At 34.0% G+C, this 20913-nt stretch overlaps 1 long non-coding RNA gene across 3 annotated transcripts in view; it reads right to left on the minus strand.

Annotated features, from left to right (window-relative positions):
- The window catches only part of LOC309623718, a 929788-nt gene that overhangs the window by 110985 nt on the left and 797890 nt on the right, over positions 1–20913 (minus strand). The window contains exon 19 of one of the 3 annotated variants that reach the window (XR_014241495.1): positions 274–789. The exons of the other annotated variants lie outside the window; for them this stretch is intronic. This is a non-coding gene — a long non-coding RNA (uncharacterized lncRNA). Of the gene's footprint in view, positions 1–273; positions 790–20913 lie in introns of those variants that run through there. 3 annotated transcript variants of the gene reach the window in all.

A 20913-nucleotide genomic window follows, 5' to 3' on the forward strand; every position in this document is an offset into this window, starting at 1 on the left:
CTCAAGTTGCCTGGATAAAGATACACATGGTGTTCAATAAATTTTGATGTTCATTTTAGAAAGTCAGTATCTACTTATAAATTATGTAATTTTCATGATATTTATAACTGAAAAAGTAATTCCTTCTTTCAACTGAACACACACTTAAAAATCCTCTTCTTTGAAAAGATATTTTGGAAAATATAACTAATTTTCTGAAATGAATATACATTGTTTTTATTAATATTTTTCACTTTAACTCTAATATTCTTTTGAATCATTAAAATTTTATTATTGGGGAAACGTCTAGGAATTGGCAGGATTCAAATAGAATAACAAAAATGAAATATATAGCAGCTCATACACATAAGGCAAAATATTAGCAGATTGAAAGGTTGGGAAAAGGCAGCAAGGTGAAACATATAAATACACATGGAAAATTTGTTCATGTAACACCCAACTTCCCAGTAGGTAGTGAGACAGACACTCCATTGAGAAATAAAGATGTATTTCCCAGGGAGTGAAGGCAAATTGTCTGAGACAAAAATAAAATTGAAAGTGTATGAAGTGTGAACATGAAAATATACAAGCACTACTATTATGGACTGAATTGTGTGTCCCCTAAAACTCATATGTTTAAGCAAATGTGATGATAATTAAAGGTGAGACCTTTGGGAGATAACTAGGCTTAGATGAGGTCATGAAGGTGGGGCTTTCATGATGAAATCAGTGCCCTTAGAAGAAGAGATGCCAGAGAACTTGCTTTCCACTCACTCCTCACCATGGGAAGACACACCAAGAAGGCAGCATCTGAAAGCCAGGAAGAGAAGTCTCACCAGAAACTGACCATGCTGGAAACTTGATCTTGGTGTTAGAACCGTGAGGAAATAAATGTCTGTTGTTTAAGCCACCTAGTTTATGCTATTTTATTATGACAGCCCAAAATAACTAACATAACTATCAAGAGTTACACACAAAAATCAAACATTAATTTTACACCACCAAAGTAGGTTTAGAACCTGGATACTGCTGGAATTTGTCATTATCGGTTGCTTACCCACAGAGAAATAATTTAAATAATATAACCACGATCTTCCAAGAAAAGGCTTTCAAATTCAAAACTAAACCAACTTATTTATTAGCCTTAGTAACTGAACATCCTTTGCACTCAGGCTAATATTTTGGCTGTGAGTCTCTTCAAGGTTGTACCCCAAAAGTTAAATTTATGTGATGCATTTTACTTACAGCAACATTTATATTTCTTTGAAGCAATGAGATTTATCCTCATGTCTTACTCCATTGGTAGCAATTTTCAGAGTAAATATGACCAACTAGGCAGTAAAAATACATTGGGAAAATTTCAAAATGTTAACTACTTAGATCACCTCACATAGCTGGAAAAGATTATGCCATTCTCTTCCTTTATGTTATATAGACGAGGAACCAGTGGTTCAAAATCATTTATAAATTGATTTATAGATCCAGGAGAGGTAACCTGGTATTCTTACACTACACTGTGTTTTTGTAGTATTTGTTATGTATTATTTTATGCACTTTAAAAATTTCTAAATCATTGCTAACTTAAAATTAAATGTGTATATGAAACAACTATACAGTCTTTTGCAAATGCAAACAAAAGCTAAGTTTATTCATTTGAACATAAAATGTAGACCATTTTACAAATAAACAAAAGTACTACTCTATTTTTTTGGTATTCTATTGTTTGAACTAGGCACTTTGCTGATTATCTAATTGACAAGTGACAACATATTTTAATCTAATATTATGATAATACTTGCAAATTCAGTTAAAGCTATGTAAACATTATCCACACAGCTACCTACCTACTGGTTTGAATTGTATATAATACATAATCTGGCATTTAATAGCACAATCAACACTACTGAAAAGAGTTGCTTATAAAATTTCGGTGCCTGGAACATAGAAGTGATTACGTATATCTTGAATAAGTAAATGAAGTAATAAATAAAATATTTTCTCCTTTTAAAAAATTATTTTGTGTTCAGGAACCAGAATTATGTGTTAATAAAAGATATTTTATTCACATTTTAGTAAATACACAAATGTAAGCATACATTATTCATTTTAATTTGTTTCATTATGAGTGTGTTTATTGAAATAATATATGTTTCCAGGCATTTGAAATCAATATTTATTAATTAGTCTTTACTCGTCCATAGGCAATGCATAATGAGTATGGCTATTTAAAAATAAATGCCAGTGAAAAAAAGAATTCATGGCATAATTATGGCAGAATAAATATAAGAAAATCTAGGTAATGTAAATTTGTTTGAACTTTTAAAATTTATATTTATATCAGTACTTATTATTTCTTAGTCAAATATATTTTTGAGATATTGTTTCTTGATACTTTTATTCACAGAATGCTTCTTCTTGTATGTATCATCCCTGACATAAAACACAAAAACAAAATCTATTCTTGAACTTAATTTTAATACTCTGTAGTTACTACATGAATGTGAGAGTTGGCAAAGAGTTCTAGCAAATAAATAAACATCTCCAAATGTTTCAACACATATAGTCATAAAAATATCGCATTTTAAAATAAAATATATTGTATTACCGCAATATGGCAAGGTGGTTAAACAGGCTTCACATATTTAAATCCTAGCTCAACTGCTCATTTGCTTTTTAATATTAAAAAAATTACTAATTATTTCCATTTCTTATTTTACTTATTTAAAAAATAGAGATCATCATAATACCTACTGTATCAGCAAAGGTTGATTGATGAAAATGGAAACGCAATAATAGTAGGAATGTGATTTACTCTAGGAATTAAAGCTTGCACAAAGACAGAAAAATGAATGTCCAAACACAGGTAAGAGAGATTCAGCTGTATCACCACCTTGTCAATCTGAGAAGCCAAGCACATATTCAGCTACAGAAGGGCAAGTGCAAAGAGGGAGCTACTAGAATAGGAGTGTCAGCCTATTGCCTCTGTGAATCTACACAAAAAGCCCACTGGCAGAAGATCTGGACAATGAGTTGAGAGGGCAGTAGGACAAGCTGGAAAATTCTGGGTACTTCAGCATCTAACCACAGCAACATTCACTGAGTGATGGCCAATGCCACACTTCTTCATTCCACACCTTGTGAAAGTTCCTGGCCAACTCTAACCTAAGACTTGACAGGAAATTGGATTCTGGAAAATTTAGTTCCCAGTTTAACATGGTTGACAATAGGATAATGGGACACAACTTTATTGGACCTGCGACGATTACAGGAATTAATACAAAATTTGGTTCAACTCACACACCCGTTAAGTCCAAGAAATTAAATGAATCGCAATCACAATAGACATAAAGACACCCATCATAAGGCTTATCTAGTGGTAAAGATAAACTCTTAAAAGAAACTAGAGAAAAAGACACAATGTGTACAGAGGAAAGAAAATAAGCAAAACAATAAACTTCTTATCACAAACTCATGTCAGACAACAAATGTAAGAAAAACATGTCAGCCAAGGATTCTAAACACAGAGAAAATGTATTGTAATAATAAAGGGGAAATAGTTTTTCAGGCAGAAAAGTTCAGAACCCATTGTCCATGAACCTGCCCCAAAGATATGTAAAAGTAAGTCCTACAGGTAGAATAAAATTACACCAGACAAAAATGAATGAAAAGTGTCAGCAAAAGTAAATGCATGTGTAGGTATAGAAGATAATGCTTTTTATCTTGTTTTAATTATCTTTAAAAGATAATTTACTCTCTAAAGAAAACAATAACAATGCTCTGTGAGATTTGTGTGCAAGTTACATTTACTAATACAATAATAGAACTGGTAATACAGTAATAGAAATGAAAAAAAAGGTGCACTTTTGTACTATTCTTACATTGTAAGTTAAGTAGTACATGTAATCTGAAGGTAGAATGTGATGTTAAAAAGTGTCTATTTCATACCATAGAGCGATCATTGAAAAAGAATAATAGAACAAAAATATATAGCTAAGATGTAATGACATTTAAAAAATCGAGATAAGGCATGAAACATTAAAAAAAAAAACACACAGAGAACAGACGGGAAAAGAGAAAACAAACAGCAAGATGTCAGACTTAAACCGTAACAAAAATTACAAGAAACAAGAATGATCTAATCACTATGAGTTAAGGCAAGCTCACAGAGTATAAAGCTAGATGATAGAGCAAGATCAAAATATTCACCTTACAGATATCCCACATTAAATAACAAGACACAATAAGTTAAAAACTAAAGAACATTAAAAAAAAAAGAAAACATTTTACCGAAGGTCCTAGGCAGTATAAGAAAGGCAGACAAGGAAATAAAAATAGACATACTGTAAGGGAAGTAGAAAGTCCATCTTTATTTGCAAAAGGAACTATTGTGTATACATAAATCCTGAAGAAATAAACAAAAATATAATAGATTTATATGTATCTTTAGCATGGCTGTAGGTTAAATGGGAAACATATTTATATATATATAATATTTTTATACGTCAGCCACAAAGAATCTAAATATGGAATTTTACAGAATAATAGCAAAACAAATGACAAAAGGATTAAAAGAGACAACATAAGTTTGTAAAAGATGAATATAGTTTGAGGGTTTAAATGGCCTGCCTTCAAGAGATATTATAGTCACAATAAACAACACAGGCTAGTATGAGAAGAAAAAATGTGTGTGTGTGTGTGTGTGTGTGTGTGTGTATACACACATATATATCAACTGAGTCAAGAAGAGAGAAGAGAAATAGATGCATACATACAAAATCAATTGAGTTATGAAAAAGTACAAGGCTATTTAAATGTGGAAAAGAGAATCTTTGCAGCAAATTCCTCTAGTACAACTGGAAATTCATTACAATGGAAAATATATATCTTTCATTCAATTTTGTTATGAACCTAAACTGCTCTAAAAAATAAAGTTTATTAAAAATAAAAAAAAAGAATATATATTTAAAAAAACTCCCACCATACATAAAAATTAATTCCAGATGGATTATAGCCCTAAATGTGGAGACCTAAAATTAAAGATAAAAGTAAACTTGTAGAAATAAATGTTAATGGAAAATATTTGTGATCACCGGTTAGGCAAAGATTTCTTAGATATGACATAATAGCAACAATCATAAGGAGAAAAATTGAAAAATTAATTTTAAATTAAAAATAAAACTTCTGATCACCATAAGACATTTCAAAAAATTTAAAAAGCAAGACTCAGATGGAGAATACATGCAAAATGTATTTCTGACAAGGACTTTATTGTAGACTATATAAAGAATTCTTATAGATCAAAAATAAGCACACAAACAACCTGATAAAATTAATGGACAACACGTAAGCAAACACTCCACCAAAGAAGATATGCACATTGCAAAGAGGCATATGAAAAGTTGTTCAACATAATTTTCGTCAAGGAAATAGAAATTAAAATCATAATAAGAATTTATTAAAATTCAAACAAAATTACTAACATTAAAAGACTGACAGTACCAAGAATTTTAGAGTATGTAAAACAACTAGAACTTATTGCTGGTGGGAATATAAAATGGTATAGCCACTCTGCAAAAATTTGGCAGTTGCTTTATATAGTTAAAGATTCACTTACTATGTTATTCACCATTTCCATTCCTAGCTATTACCCAGGACAAACAGAAATATGGGTCTATACAAAAGCTTGTATATAGATTTACTCATAATAATTCCTGTTTTCAAACATGAAACAACCAATGTATTCATCAATACAAGAATGCATAAAGCCATTGTGTTGCATCCATAAAATAGCATATTACTTCGCAATAAAAATTAATGGGCTACTGATTCATGTGACAAGCCTTGTACCTCAAATCACGATGACAAGGTGAAGAAGGCAGGCACAAAAGACTATATACTTTAAGATACTACTTATTTGAAAGTTAAGAAAAAGAAAAATTGTGGAGACAGAAATCAGATTAGTAGTTACCAGGGGCTGGACGTTGGGGAGAAATTGACTGCAAATTGGCCTGTGTGACTTTGAAGTTTGGCTGAAATGTTCTGTATTATTTGGGGGCCAGTTAATAATGGTACATGTGCGTGCACTCACTAAAAATTCCCGTCTAACTGATTATGCAGATTATTAATATTCAGGCTGTAAAATTAATTAGTTAAAATGATGTAACATTATTTTAGGACATATCTTCCCCCAAGATATGTTTATCTTTGAAATGTTAACTGAGTTGTGTATATAAAAAAGCATATTAGGGGGCTTCCCTGGTGGCGCAGTGGTTGAGAATCTGCCCGCCAATGCAGGGAACACGGGTTCGAGCCCTGGTCTGGGAAGATCCCACATGCCGCGGAGCAACTAGGCCCGTGAGCCACAACTACTGAGCCTGCGCGTCTGGAGCCTGTGCTCCGCAACAAGAGAGGCCGCGATAGTGAGAGGCCCGCGCACCGCGATGAAGAGTGGCCCCCACTTGCCACAACCTAGAGAAAGCCCTCGCGCAGAAACGAAGACCCAACACAGCCATAAATAAATAAATAAAAATAAAGTCAGACAAGAGAAGTGCCTGATTATTTAAAAAAAAAAAAAAAAAAGCATATTATATACATCGTTGTGACTTGAACTGTGTTCTCCCTAAAAAGATAAATTCAAACCCTATCCTCTGGAACCTGTAAATGTGACCTTATTTTTGGAAATAGGATTTTTGAAGATGTAAACAAATTAAGATGAGGTCATCCTGGATTAGTGTGGTCCTATCCAAAGGCTGGTGTCTTTGACAGAGGACACAGAGACACACAGAGAAATATGATGATGGAAACTGAGTTTGGACTGATAAAGCTACAAGCCATAGAATGCCAATAATTATCTGCAACCATCAGAAGCTAGGAGAGACACATAGAACAGATTCTCTCTCAAGCCTCCGGAAGGAAACAACCCTGCTGAACTTTGATTTCAGACTCTAGTCTCCTGAACGGGGACAGAACAACATTTTTGTTATTTTAAGACATCAGGTTTGTGGTAATTTGTTATGGAAGCTCTGGGAAACTATTACGTACACTTACTATCACACTGTTGTCATTACTCAAACAATTTTGAGACTTCCCTGAGAAACTGCCTCAGGCAGCAGTATGTTCTCAGTAACATTCTCTACACTAGGAATGTCTTTGTGTTTTCATGCTGGATTCGATCTATTAAATAGTTAAAACTGAATATAGTCACTTATACTACTTAAGATTTTTCCTTAAGAAAGTCCTGAAAATATTTTAATAAGAAAATAAGAAAAGCTGATACTTATTGAGAGCTTACAATGTGCTAAGCACTATACTTTGCTTTCTGTTCAATATCTCACTTAATCTTAATAACAACCTTGTGAAATACATACTTACTTTATTACTGACACTTTACAGAAAAAGGCCAAGAAATTGGGAGATTAGATTAGTGTGCTCAAAGGTAAATAATAGTACACAGTGGACCTGCTAATTTCATTAAAACAATATTTGTTCAGTACCTACTCTATGCCAGCTAATCTTTTGAGGAATAAAACAGTGAATAATAAGAACAAAAATTAGATACAAAATAAATATGGTATGTATAATGTTCTCTACAATTTAAAAGAATGACTCAAAATAAACTGATTCACTTGAAAGGGTTCATTACAAAGACAGAAATACCCTGAAATATTTTTAACTGAAATTTCGTATAAAAATATTTTCCTTTGGAAGAAACAACCATCTTTTCTTTAGACCTGAGCTTTTTAAGTAAAATAAAATTGTTTCATGTTCCACAGTAGATAACTCAAGAGAAATCAGAGAGAAATGACTCCAAGATGTACTTAAATCCCCTGGGGTCTTATTAAGACTGATATTTAATACTAACCTTCTGGGCTGTGCTGTAAGCAATATGGTACGATCATATGGGAATCTGAGCAAATTTTTGTGGAATATCAATACTGAAGTAAAATCCCTGTTGCCTATCTAAGTCTACCCTAAACTAATCTCAAATGATTTTTTGAAAAATGTGAATTTTTAAATTACTTCTGAAAGAACAAGACATATATTAGAACACTGACAATGACTGAAGAATGCACTATTTTAAGTTTAGTTATTATCATAACTTAATCATGTCCTATAAAAGTTTTCAAAAGACTTGCAATAAAATGAAAGAAAAAATGAAAACAGTTACAAGTTGAATTCTACAGAAAAATAACTTATATGTTTATTAAAATGAAGATGCTTGCTTATTTAATAGAATGTAGGTATGGGACAATGATTTAAACAGAATTCTTCCTTACTGCCATAAGAATATTAAGTAATTCAATGTCACGTCCCAATTACACAAATCTATTAGAGCATAAGTTAATAAGGTAAGGCGCAATCAAATATTGGAAGACTCTGTCTGCATGCTAAGACTTTACCATTAAATGATTTTAAGTGGGTTAGTCTCATAAAGAGTTTTAACTTTTAAATATATATATCTGTTATCCTTGTATAGAATGACTTGGAAGGGAGGTAGACAAAAGCCATGAGGATCAGTCAGCAAGCAAATGAAATCATGCAGGTATGAGGTGATAAATTAGGTAGAAATGGGTAAAAGGAGAAATGAATAACTCATACAGCTCTATCAGAGATAAAATTTAATGCTATTGTTTGATGTCATACTAGCCAAAGGAAAAAATAATAATACACATGATCTCTATTAAGATAACTGTAAGGCAGATCCCAGAGGCCTGGGAGAAAAAACAGGTAAGACAACCATGAAAATAATGAGTTCTAGAACACTTCAAGAAAAAGACTTATAAACTATGATGAAAAGAAGAATATGAGAGATTGAGTTTAGTGGCCTTTGAAGATCAAATTCAGAACATGAGGTAAGAGTTCATGGTCAAAGTAAGAGTGGATTTTGGTGGGAAAATGTTTGTTAACATGTCATTTTGCCCCCAAGATCTTCAGTTAATGTTATATCTTCATGTCATAAGAGAGATTTCAAGGACATAGCCTCAAGATGACCGTCAATTTTTAATAGTCTGTGTCTTCCATCCTCTTCAACTCTTAGTATTTCTCTAGGATTAACATAAATGCATAAATATAGAGAAATATGTTCTGGGCTTTGTATATCTACAAAGTAGATATAAAATATATGTACATTAATATATGTATGTATATAATAATGGATGTGTCTGGAATATATAAAAAGCATTCATAAATCAATAAAAAGCAAGATACCCTAATGGAACAATTGGCAAAAGATTCAAACAAGGTATTCACAAAAGATAATGTTCAACTGGACATAAGGCACATGAAAAAGTTCTCTATTTCATTCATCATAAAGTATAAACGCAAATTAAAACAGGAATATAATCTCACCAGCAGGGTAAATAAAAATAATAGACAATTTCATGTTTTGGGAGAACATGGAGCAACTGGAGCTTTCATATACTGTTGTTAAGAATTTAAATTAATGAAATCACTTTACAAAGGTGGTTGGTAGTATTTACTATAGCTAACCTACTTATACTTCGAGCAAGTAACTTCACTTGTGTGTATCTCCCCACCACATATGTTCAGCTAAATATATGAAAAAGACCATTCATAGCAGCAACATTTGTACTAGCTAACATCTGGAAAGGAGTCAAATGTCTATTTACAGCAAAACCAATTAATGAATTGTGATACATTCATAAAATGGACTACTCATTAATGAGATGAATAAACTACAACCAAATGTAGCAATATGGGTGAATGTCATATGCAAAATATCGATGAAAATAAGCTAGACAGACATAGTACATAATGGATGATCCCTTTTATATTAAGTGCAAAAACAATATATTATTTTAGATGTCAGCACTGTTGTTATTCACTTTGGGGGGAGGGGCAGTTGTAGTCACCAAAAAAAAGAGGTTGTGAAGGAGGATTTGAGGGATCTGGTAATACTCTGTTTCTTCCTATAAGAAGAAAAAACGTGTGTGTTTACTTTCTGTAAATGCATCACTAATACAAATATGATTGTGTACCATTCTGGACTTAGGTTATGAACTTAATAAAATTTTTTGTATTCAAAAATAACTTGGTAAATATGCTGAGAAGCCCTAAGAAGCTAAATAGGATATAGTGGTAAGTCTAGAACTGCTAAGCATAGATTGAAAATATGCATGATTCATTAAAATCCATGAAAAACTTGCTACTACCTCTGCATATCTAAAAAAATGAAAATATAATTATTAGTTCTCCTTGGAAGAACATATACAAATTACTATTATTTGAAATAAGTCTGTAGCTGAAAAGATTTTCACTTTCATTATTACAGGTAGCATGACTGCTTTGGAGTTTTTTGCAAAACTATTATAAATATTCAAAGTGATCTGTTTATCAGCCATTTAGTCAAGGATTTCACCTCTGCAAAGTCAGAAAGGACACTCTCTTCCTTAGTGCCCTAGTACTCTCTCTTATTTAAAACCTACACTATTTCTGTTCTTTACTGTGAATGCAAAGTTTAATGATCCACACACTCTAACCATCCAGTTTAAAAATAATGAAAAAGACATGTTGTAGGATCTGAAAAAAACTAGGCTAAAGTCCTCTCATAAAGACTTGTAATAACCCCATGTTATTACAGAACAAATATCATTGTACCAACAGACTGTCCTCGAGCCCATGCAATATCGGAGGTTAACTAGAAAATTCTAGGAGAAAAATATGTGAAGTCACAAAAGAGTCTCTCTGTAAACAGGTGATGACAGTAAAGATGTAGAAATGAAGACTCTAGATGGATCTGTTTGTACATCAGTGTGCCTGTTTGTACATGCCTATAAGAAATGCTTCAGCAGACAATAAAAAATCCAAAGTTTGTTCTTCTTTCTCTTTATATTGTAGCTCTTTAGAAATATATAACCTGATGGACTTAATAATAGTCACATACTAAATAAAATGGGCTTCTAATTTATCAAATTCTTATTTTTTACCATGAAACTGAGTCAAACATCTATACTTTTAAAGGACTATGAGAGGTAGAATGACAAAAAAAATGTGGCTAACATGCCCATTAGTAAAAGTGTAAACCAGGCAAATGTTATATGCTAACACTTCATTTCTTTCCAAAATTATGTTTTAAAATTGAAGAGTGAGATTTATTTTTTCTGTTTTTTGCATAAAACATGGAAAGCAGCAACAAACAAACAACCAAACAAAAAACCAAAAAACCAACTTTACTATCCCCTTAAAAATGAGAGCAGGCCTGCCCTTCAACAAAATAGTAAGATCAAAAGGCTATGTAATGAAAAAAAAAAATTCCAATGGGTGACATGCATTTCTGAGAAAGGATAAGACACATAAAGTGTTTCATCTAAGACATAACAATGGGAAATAGACTCAGCTACTATAAAATTAAGTTGGATCAAAACAGCTTAAATTTGATGACTTATTAAATGCCAAGTAAGGGCTAGCACGCTAACTTGGAATACCTGAAAGCCCCAGACATAGGAGGAGACTGCCTTCCCTCGTCAACCCTTTTCATAGGTCAATTGCTCATGAGAGGGACTGAGAACAGGGAGGGTAGACATACCAACTTCACAGGATGCATGGCTTGCTGATGTTTGGGGCTGAAGAAGGAGAGCCTAAAGCAACCTGCCTGTTCACCAATCCTGCATGACTGCAAGGTAAGGATTGGCCACCCTGAGCAGTGTGCAGGAAAACCATCCACACTCAGCCTGGATCTTGATGTGATGAAAGATGCAGCTCTCTGCTACGGGGGAAAGGAAGGAAAGTGAACACCATCTGCCCCAGATCTTTCACTGCCTGAAGCAGAAAATATCTGTCACTGGGGGAAAGACAGAAATATGACCAATATTCCCCAACCCCATACATCAATACAAGGCCAAGACTGACTACCACTGGGAGGGGGCCAGAAAGACTCTGCATTGACCTAAAAGGCAAAGCTCTCTGATGCTATGGGAGGTACAGAACACTTACCTACCACAGCCTCTTTAAATTCATGGCATTAAGCCATCTGCCCCTAAAGGCTGAGCAGGACACACACCCATCTCTGACAGTGCATCAGTATGAGGCAAACACTTGCTACAGCTGAGAGAGTACCAGGAAATCTCTTTGGGTTCAGGACTTTGCACTGAATAGGAGGAAGTGGTTGTTCGCTGTGGAAGAGTAGGAATGCTGAGAAAGCCTAAGACATGAGGCTCAAGGAAACAGGGCCTGTTTCAGGTTGCACTGGTAGCAAGGAAACTGAAAAATCTTTTCCCCACTGGATAAGTCTTACATTGGGTAGCAAGCAATGCCCTACTGCTGAGAGAGGAGCAAAGCACAGGGAGAAACCCATCTTTAGTAAAGTCTTCCTGGGCCTGCTGAAAGCAGAAGGTGGAACAGTAACACCCAGAGAGAGAGCCTCAATCATTCCAGGCCTCACGCTAAGCAAAAAGCAGCAGCTGTCTATCACTAGAGGATTTTCAAATTCATGGGGTACTGAATATAAATAAATAAGCAAGAGTCCCTAACCCCACTGAACTACAAGCTAGATTGAGATGGTACATTCAGAATAGACAAAACAAAGGAAATAATTTTGAACTTGAAGATGTGACAATAGAAATTATCTTACCTAGAGCACAAAAATAAGACAGAGAAAAAATGGAATAGATAAGTGAAAACCATGGGACAAGATGAAAACATTCAAATATACAAGTACTGGAAACCCAGGAAGAGAAGAAGGAAAGAGAGAATTGGTCACAAGAAATATTTTAAGAGATTAAGGTTGAGAATTTTTTAAATGTTTAAAAACAAACAAACAAAACCTCCCACAGATCCAAGAAGTTCAGAGAAACCTGAAGTGTGAGAAATGCAAATAAAAACGCAGCCAACTACACCTCATAATAAAACTACTGAAAACGAAAGACAAAGGAAATTTATGAAAGAAGCCAGAGAAAACAAAGACATAGAATGAATTGATAGTAAAATTATAGCTGAATTCTCATAGAAACAATGGAATTCAGAAGACAATGACATTAAATCTTTAAAGAGCTAAAAAAAAAGTCTAGAAGTCTATTTCCTGTGAAAACATAGTAGAGATAAAAGGACAGAAACAAATCTTAAAAAATTCATCGCCGGCAAAATTGTACTACCAAGAAATGCTAAAAGATAGTTTTACAGATTGAAACAAAAAGATATAAAGAACAATAGAGAATAAATAAGTTTCTAAATACACAGAACTCAAAAATTCCTATGTTTATACAAGTATATCACTAAATTTTCTAAATTAAAAAAACACAGAGGTTCAGGGAGTAGTGTTCCTGTGGAAGGGCTCTAGTGAACTGGCTATGGGGCGAGGTTGTGCAGGTTGAACACTGGGGTAGGGCCCCAGGACCCCTGAAGAAACTGAGGAAGAGGCCATGACACCCAAAGTAAAGCAAAGGGAATGAAAGAAGTAAATACTCTTGAAAGTATCAACAATAAGTGCGTTTCTTCCAATCCAACAACATGGTGTATCTCTCCATCTGTTTGTATCGTCTTTAATTTCTTTCATCAGTGTCCTATAGTTTTCTGCATACAGGCCTTTTGTCTCCTTAGGTAGGTTTATTCCTAGGTATTTTATTCGTTTGTTGCAATGGACAATGGCGGTGTTTCCTTAATTTCTCTTTCAGATTTTTCATCATTAGTGTATAGGAATGCAAGAGATTTCTGTGCATTAATTTTGTATCCTGCTACTTTACCAGAGTCATTGATTAGCTCTAGTAGTTTTCTGGTAGCATCTTTAGGATTCTCTACGTATAGTATCATGCCATCTGCAAACAGTTTTACTTCTTTTCCGATTTGGATTGCTTTTATTTCCAGTTTTTCTCTGATTGTCGTGGCTAAATCTTCCAAAACTATGTTGAATAATAGCAGTGAGAGTAGGCAACTTGTCTTGTTCCCGATCTTAGAGGAAATGGTTTCAGTTATTCACCACTGAGAACGATGTTGGCTGTGGGTTTGTCATGTATGGCCTTCATTATGTTGAGGTAGGTTCCCTCTATGCCCACTTTCTGGAGAGTTTTTATCATAAATAGGTGTTGAATTTTGTTGAAAGATTTTTCTGCATCTATTGAGATTATCATATGGTTTCTATCCTTCAACTTGTTAATATGGTGTATCACATTGATTGATTTGTGTATATTGAAGAATCCTTGCATTCCTGGGATAAACCCCACTTGATCATGGCGTATGATCCTTTTAATGTGCTTTTGGATTCTATTTGTTATTCTGTTGAGGATTTTTGCATCTATGTTCATCAGTGATATTGGCCTGTAGTTTTCTTTTTTTGTGACATCTTTGTTTGGTTTTGGTATGAGGGTGATGGTGGCCTCGTAGAACGAGTTTGGGAGTGCTCCTCCCTGTGCTATACTTTGGGAGGGTTTGGGAAGGATAGTTAGCGCTTCTCTAAATGTCTGATAGAATTCGCCTGTGAATCCATCTGGTCCTGGGCTATTGTTTCTTGGAAGATTTTTAGTCACAGTTTCAATTTCAGTGCTTGTGATTGGTCTGTTCATATTTTCTATTTCTTCCTGGTTCAGTCCTGGAAGGTTGTACTTTTCTAAGAATTCATCCATTTCTCCCATGTTGTCCATTTTATTGGCATATAGTTGCTTGCAGTAGTCTCCCATGATCCTTTGTATTTCTGCAGTGTCAGTTGTTACTTCTTTTTCATTTCCAATTCTGTTGATTTGAGTCTTCTCCCTTTTTTCTTGATTAGTCTGGTTAATGGTTTATCAATTTTGTTTATCTTCTCAAAGAACTAGCTTTTAGTTTTATTGATCTTTGCTATCATTTCCTTCATTTCTTTTTCATTTATTTCTGATCTGATCTTTATGATTTCTTTCCTTCTGCTAACTTTGGGGTTTTTTTGGTCTTCTTTCTCTAATTGTTTAGGTGTAAGGTTAGGTTGTTTACTTGAGATTATTCTTGTTTCTTGAGGTAGGATTGGATTGGATTGGAAGAATCAATACTGTGAAAATGACTATACTACCCAAAGCAATCTACAGATTCAATGCAATCCCTATCAAACTATCAATGGCATTTTTCACAGAATTAGAACCATACATTTCACAATTTGTATGGAAACAAAATAGACCCCGAACAGCCAAAGCAATCTTGAGAAGGAAAAATGGAGCTGGAGGAATCGGGTTCCCTAACTTCAGACCATACTACAAACCTACAGTAATCAAGCCAGTATGGTACTGGCAGAAAAACAGAAATATAGATCAATGCAACAGGATAGAAAGCCCAGAGATAAACCCATGCACATATGGTCACCTTCTCTTCGATAAAGAAGGCAGGAATATATAATGGAGAATAGACAGCCTCTTCAATAAGTGGTGCTGGAATAACTGCACAGCTACATGTAAAAGAATGAAATTAGAACACTTCCTAACACCATGCACAAAAATAAACTCAAAATGGATTAAAGACCTAAATGTAAGGCCAGACACTCTCAAACTCTTAGAGGATAACATAGGCAGAACGCTCTATGACATAAATCATAGCAAGATCCTTTTTGACCCACCTCCTAGAGAAATGGAAAAAGAAACAAAATAAACAAATGGGATCTAATGAAACTTAAAAGCTTTTGCACAGAAAAGGAAATCATATACAGTTTTGGGAGAGCTGCAGCTTCCACATAGCCCAACAGTGGTCTGCCCTGCCTTGGCCTGTGAGCACCCTGAGGGTTGAAGCAGGAGAGAGAGCAGATGTGACTGACAGGTGGACCTAATGCAGTTCCACGATTAACCACCCTGAGCTGAGCTGTACAGAGGGCCCCACCTACTTTGTAAGACTGTTGTCATCACCTCAGAGCTCTTCTGAATGTCTCTGACATCCACAACAGTCTTCACCTCCTTAGCTGGGATGTGATTTGCTTTTTTGGTCATTGTTTTGTTTGTTTTGTTTTTCCATCTTCTTGGATCCATAACTCTTTTTTCCCCTATTATCTATAAACGCTTCAAACTCTAAGGAAGACTATTTCTGTCTTCTTTTAAAAAATGATCTTATGGATTTAGATTTTTTTAATGCTTGTTATTTCATGAAATTTTTCTAAATGTGTTGTACCTCCTATCACTGAATAACCACTTAATCTTTATTTGATGCATCTGATAGTAAAATTAGTTCCTACTACATAAACTGATTTGGAAACTTCTGTTTCTTTTAAGATGACAGGGAACTTTATTCTGTAACATTAATTTAAAGGCACAATGTCCCATTTTAGGAGCATAGCATTTTTTATTCATACAAATTTATAACGTGTTGAATATAAATGAATAACCCTGGTTCAACTGACAAATGCATCCATAGGATTAGATTTTGTAGTAATTTCTTGTGTACTTTATACTATGGGAAGATCACCACTCAATATTTAATCTCAATCTATCTTCTTGACCTGAAGAATTATGCTTTCGAAACTTTATTCAATTGAAAACATTAGGAATACAAGATGCACAAAAAAAGATGAGGGACATAGGTGATCAACAGCCTGATAATCTAAGACTAGTAGTTAGTAAAATCCTTGAGGACAGAAACAAATTACTTATAGTCCCATGGACAATGGCTTTTGCCATAAATCATAATCACTACTCAATATTTGCTTTGATTTTAAATCACCATATTTGCATCTGTCTTTTAGATTTTCTTCTTCAAATTATTCAGGGAAAACTTTAGAAACAAGTTTAACATATCTCTTTGAGGATATCTGATATAATTAGAGCAATTTCCCAAATAGTTGCATTGTTGTAGAGAAAAATTAAATACCATATTCGTGGTACCATATGAGACATGGGAAAAATGCATGCTCGTCAAATCTTAAGTTTATTAATATATTCATCTGCTTCTCTAACTACGCCCTTTGATATATAACTTATAAAATATTTAACAACTTGTACAAGTATTTTTCCAATATATTTCACCCTTCTTTGGGAGAAAATTAATTCTAAGTTATGCTCACTAATCACTTTCTCCCATAACCTGTGATTCTCAAAATCTCCAGCCTATGAAATCATATAACTCAGCCCAATCTTATCAAATTTGCGAATTGTGTTAGTTCTCACTGACCTGGAGTGCTGTAGTTTTACAAAATTGACTTTTTTGTTTTAGTAGAGTGACTACTGGAGCCTACAGCAAGGTTTACCTATTTCAGGTCTGAAAGCAGGAATTCAGCAAGTAACATATTAGTTTTATCAGTTTACTACTGTTTCAAGAGTGTCTCCTCAGGGATATGGTAGTAAAACTCTATTAAAAATACTATGTCTCATTTGCTTGCATGCTAACACTTTTTCCCACTGATTTCCTCAGAATGAGACCTTTTGTTTTTGTTGTTTTTCACTGAGCCTTGGACATAAATGAAAACAATGTGTTTAGTCACCAATCTGTTAGTTAAACCACATTTGAGGAAAAAATTATGTAGACTATCATATATTCAAGTTTTAGAAATTCTTATTTGTAAGTTTTTCTGATATACTGGCATTATTAGTCTCTGTGCTATATGCAAATATTATTTGAACACATAGTTACACCAATATTCATTTATCAGGAAAATTAATTTGAAAATTAATAATTAATTTGAAAATTAATTAGCTGAATGTAATTATTTTTTATATTCTTGCACTATGGAAATAATTGTTTTACTCAGGTTACTGTGGAAATTGTTACTGTGGCCAGCCACAGCTGCAATCTAACTTTTGAAATGTTTTAGTGTCCCAACTTCCCGAAGTATCTCATTTACCATCTATTCACAGTGACCACATCCCTCTTAGCTTGCTTATAAATCTCACCATTAAGATCTGTTCTTGCTTTAAAAAACTTAATATAATCATAGCCTTACTTCCATGCAATACTTCTCTGTACATATTCTCATCTTAATTTTCCTCAGGTTAATTTTATTTCCCTCATTTCATCAAATATACTTTGGAAAATATCACCAGAGATATCTTTATTTTCAAATTTAATGGCCATATTTGGTCCTTACCTGTCTTGGCCTCATGAAGTAGTTAACATTGTTAATCAAGGAGGCAGCAATCTACCAACAAAGATGCTGAGAAAGCCTCCTTCCAAAAGACTGTGGTTTTCAAAAGAGAGCCCCCAAAAGGCCATTAGATGTAATCACGAGGTACAGCCTCTCCTATTTTTCAATTTTGCTTACTTAGCACCAGTTCTGCTGCAATAGGATGGAGCCATCCAACGGTAAAATATATATTTTAACATACTAATCTGTGCCACAGGAACACATCTAAATGCTGTGACTACTATCTGCTGGAGAAAACCCAATAAGATTGATTTCTGATTTCAAAAATGACCATATCTGTTTTTGGCAAGGCTTCTGGTAGTACAGCTGTGAGCTCCAGGCTTCACTGTGAATTATTTAACACCTAGAATCCCTTTGTGTTTTGTGAAAGGTAAACTGAATAGAATGTCTTTGTACCCATGTGGAGAACAGCAAAACACTAAGAAAAATAATTAAAATAGGACAAGTCTTATGAATGCTTTTTGGAACACAGAGATAATATAAATGTTAATTTTCTGCTTGCATTTGTGATTTCCAGTAGCTTTTTTTTTTTCCTAATTCCTACCTTCTGTGACTTTTTAAAAATGTTGGTTCAACAGATTACACAGATCATGTGTAAATGAATGTTAGATGTTGTGTATCTTAGGATATTAGAGATATTACAATATGTTTTTCTTTTATTTTTTGTCTAAAACATATATATATATATGTATATATGTATATGAGAGTTAGGTAAAGAAAAGATATAAAGAATTATGCTGATGAACAGGTATTTGCAGAAATTTTCTTCATGGCAGAGCTTAATGAATTAAAAGCCAATTAGGGCAGTTCTCCAGAAATGGGTAGTACATAGAAAATTCTTAATCTAGCAGAAATCTCATTATGTTATTTTTTTCAGAATTATTAATCAAAGAAGTTCTTAAAAGGAAAATGGAAAGGATTACAGTCATGTGCAGGTTGTATCTAAGAGTTGTATAGAGAGATTTAAGTGGAAAGAAATAGAGAAAAAAGAGATTCATGTTGACATGTTAGTTAAATGCATGATGTGTAGTGGGTGGTTTTCACTCATATCTCAAATCTTCAGAGACTCCCCCAGACAGGCCATCTTATCTAAATTTGTATTAGTCTTATTTTTTTTTCATTGTATTTTTTATTATCTGAAAAAATATATTTTTGCTTATTTGTTCATTGCATATCTCACTCTTCCAGTGCATACTCAAAGACATTAGAAAGTTAGAATCATTTATTGTTCTCTTCCCAGCACCTGTAATAATGTTTGGTAGATAGAAAACACCCAATCAACATTTACTGAATGAATGAGCAAACTGCAGTAGTGACAGACATGAATAAAATTTGCACATTTTCATTAGTTTTGGGAGTTGCAGAAGAACTCAAATTGTCTCTTGGCTCGTAAGATAAATACGGATAAGCATGGAGATGAAAGAAAATTAATGTCTCAAAGCTAAAGTGGAAGCTTAATTAACCATATGTATCCAAGAAATCAAGAAAAGAGCGCAGATAACATCTGTATTTGAAGGGTCCTTTGTCACAAAAACCAAGAATAATTCCACAACAATTTGAGTGAACAGATCCAAGGAATAGAAGATAAACAGCCATAAATTCCAACTTAAAAAAATGTCAGTTGTTGACCAAATAAGTCTCATGTTTTGGCATTTCTTAAGTAGTCTGTTCCTTATTCACAATACTGCCTGTCTATGTGTGCGCTATAAGCTAATTATAAGTTAGTCCATAGATGCCAAAGCTTAACGTATACTAGACTAACCAGAGAAAAATAGGATTAGTTGTGATGGAAGAAATTTTCACATATTAGGGTAATTCTGGCTTATACATGATTTGGCTTGAACTTTATGCTAACTAGAACAGTCTGTCTCATGGTCTATCAAACACACATTATACATTTGCTTTAATCATGAAAGAAAATGGTACATTGTCCAGAAGTAAAGAATGTATGTTTTGAAGATAGGGATAAACACTTCCATTCCTGGGATCCCAATATTTACTCCTTCAATGATAAGGCTCCCTTCCCAGGTGCCATGGCTACACTATAAAACTGTGCTGAAAACCATAATTCTCCAAAGTAGTTCCTCAGAGCTATCTGAGTGGCTGTCTCCCAGACTATAGTCCTCAGTTTGGCTCTAATAAAATTCTTCTCTATTCTTATTAGAATTTTTTTATTGATTGTTTTTATCAACATTGCTCGATGTAGTCAGCAGGATGTCAAAAAAACCTACCTGAGGTCACTTGGGGTCTACTTTGGACGGGCACCCTGTACTAAGAAGCATGGGTCCCTTGAGCACTACACCACTCCCGCCCCCCAGCTTCACAGCACTCTTCAGGTGCTTTGGTAAATTCTTTCTGATATCAGGACCTCATTATCTTAAGCAGATGGTCCATAATTTTTATTTGAGCTGTTATCTTAAGACTTGGAGTCTTAAGGGTATACCGTTACCTTTCCTAGGTAAAAGAGACCTAAGAGGAAGTTCCTAGGCTGGGACTTAGGAGAATTTCTAGGCAGGAAAAGCCTAAAAGGAACTTTGGAGTAAACTGGGTTGGCTGACCTTTAAAATCTGGCTTAAAATTGGAAAAATTTGTATATTTATGGTCTGAAAAAACTGTTTGATAGCAAAATGAGAGACTAAATCTCTTTAGTTCTAAAGAAAAGGGACACTAGCTCCTTCCAGCCACAAGGCATTCTAAGATAACTAGGAACCTAGCAGAAGTGTCTGAGGCTTGATCCTAGTGATGTGTAGTAGTTCCACAGGGAACCTCATCATGACACTTTAAGTAATTTATGGCCTGTCCTGGGACACACACACACAAGGACTGGCCATCCACTGCTCTGAACCCCCAGGGTGGTTTTAGACTCCTGGCAGGAAAAACTGAGACACAAAAGAGCTGAA

This window comes from Balaenoptera borealis (genome assembly GCF_965194805.1).
Source record: "Balaenoptera borealis genome assembly, chromosome: 2".
Classification (NCBI taxonomy): Eukaryota; Metazoa; Chordata; class Mammalia; order Artiodactyla; family Balaenopteridae; genus Balaenoptera; species Balaenoptera borealis.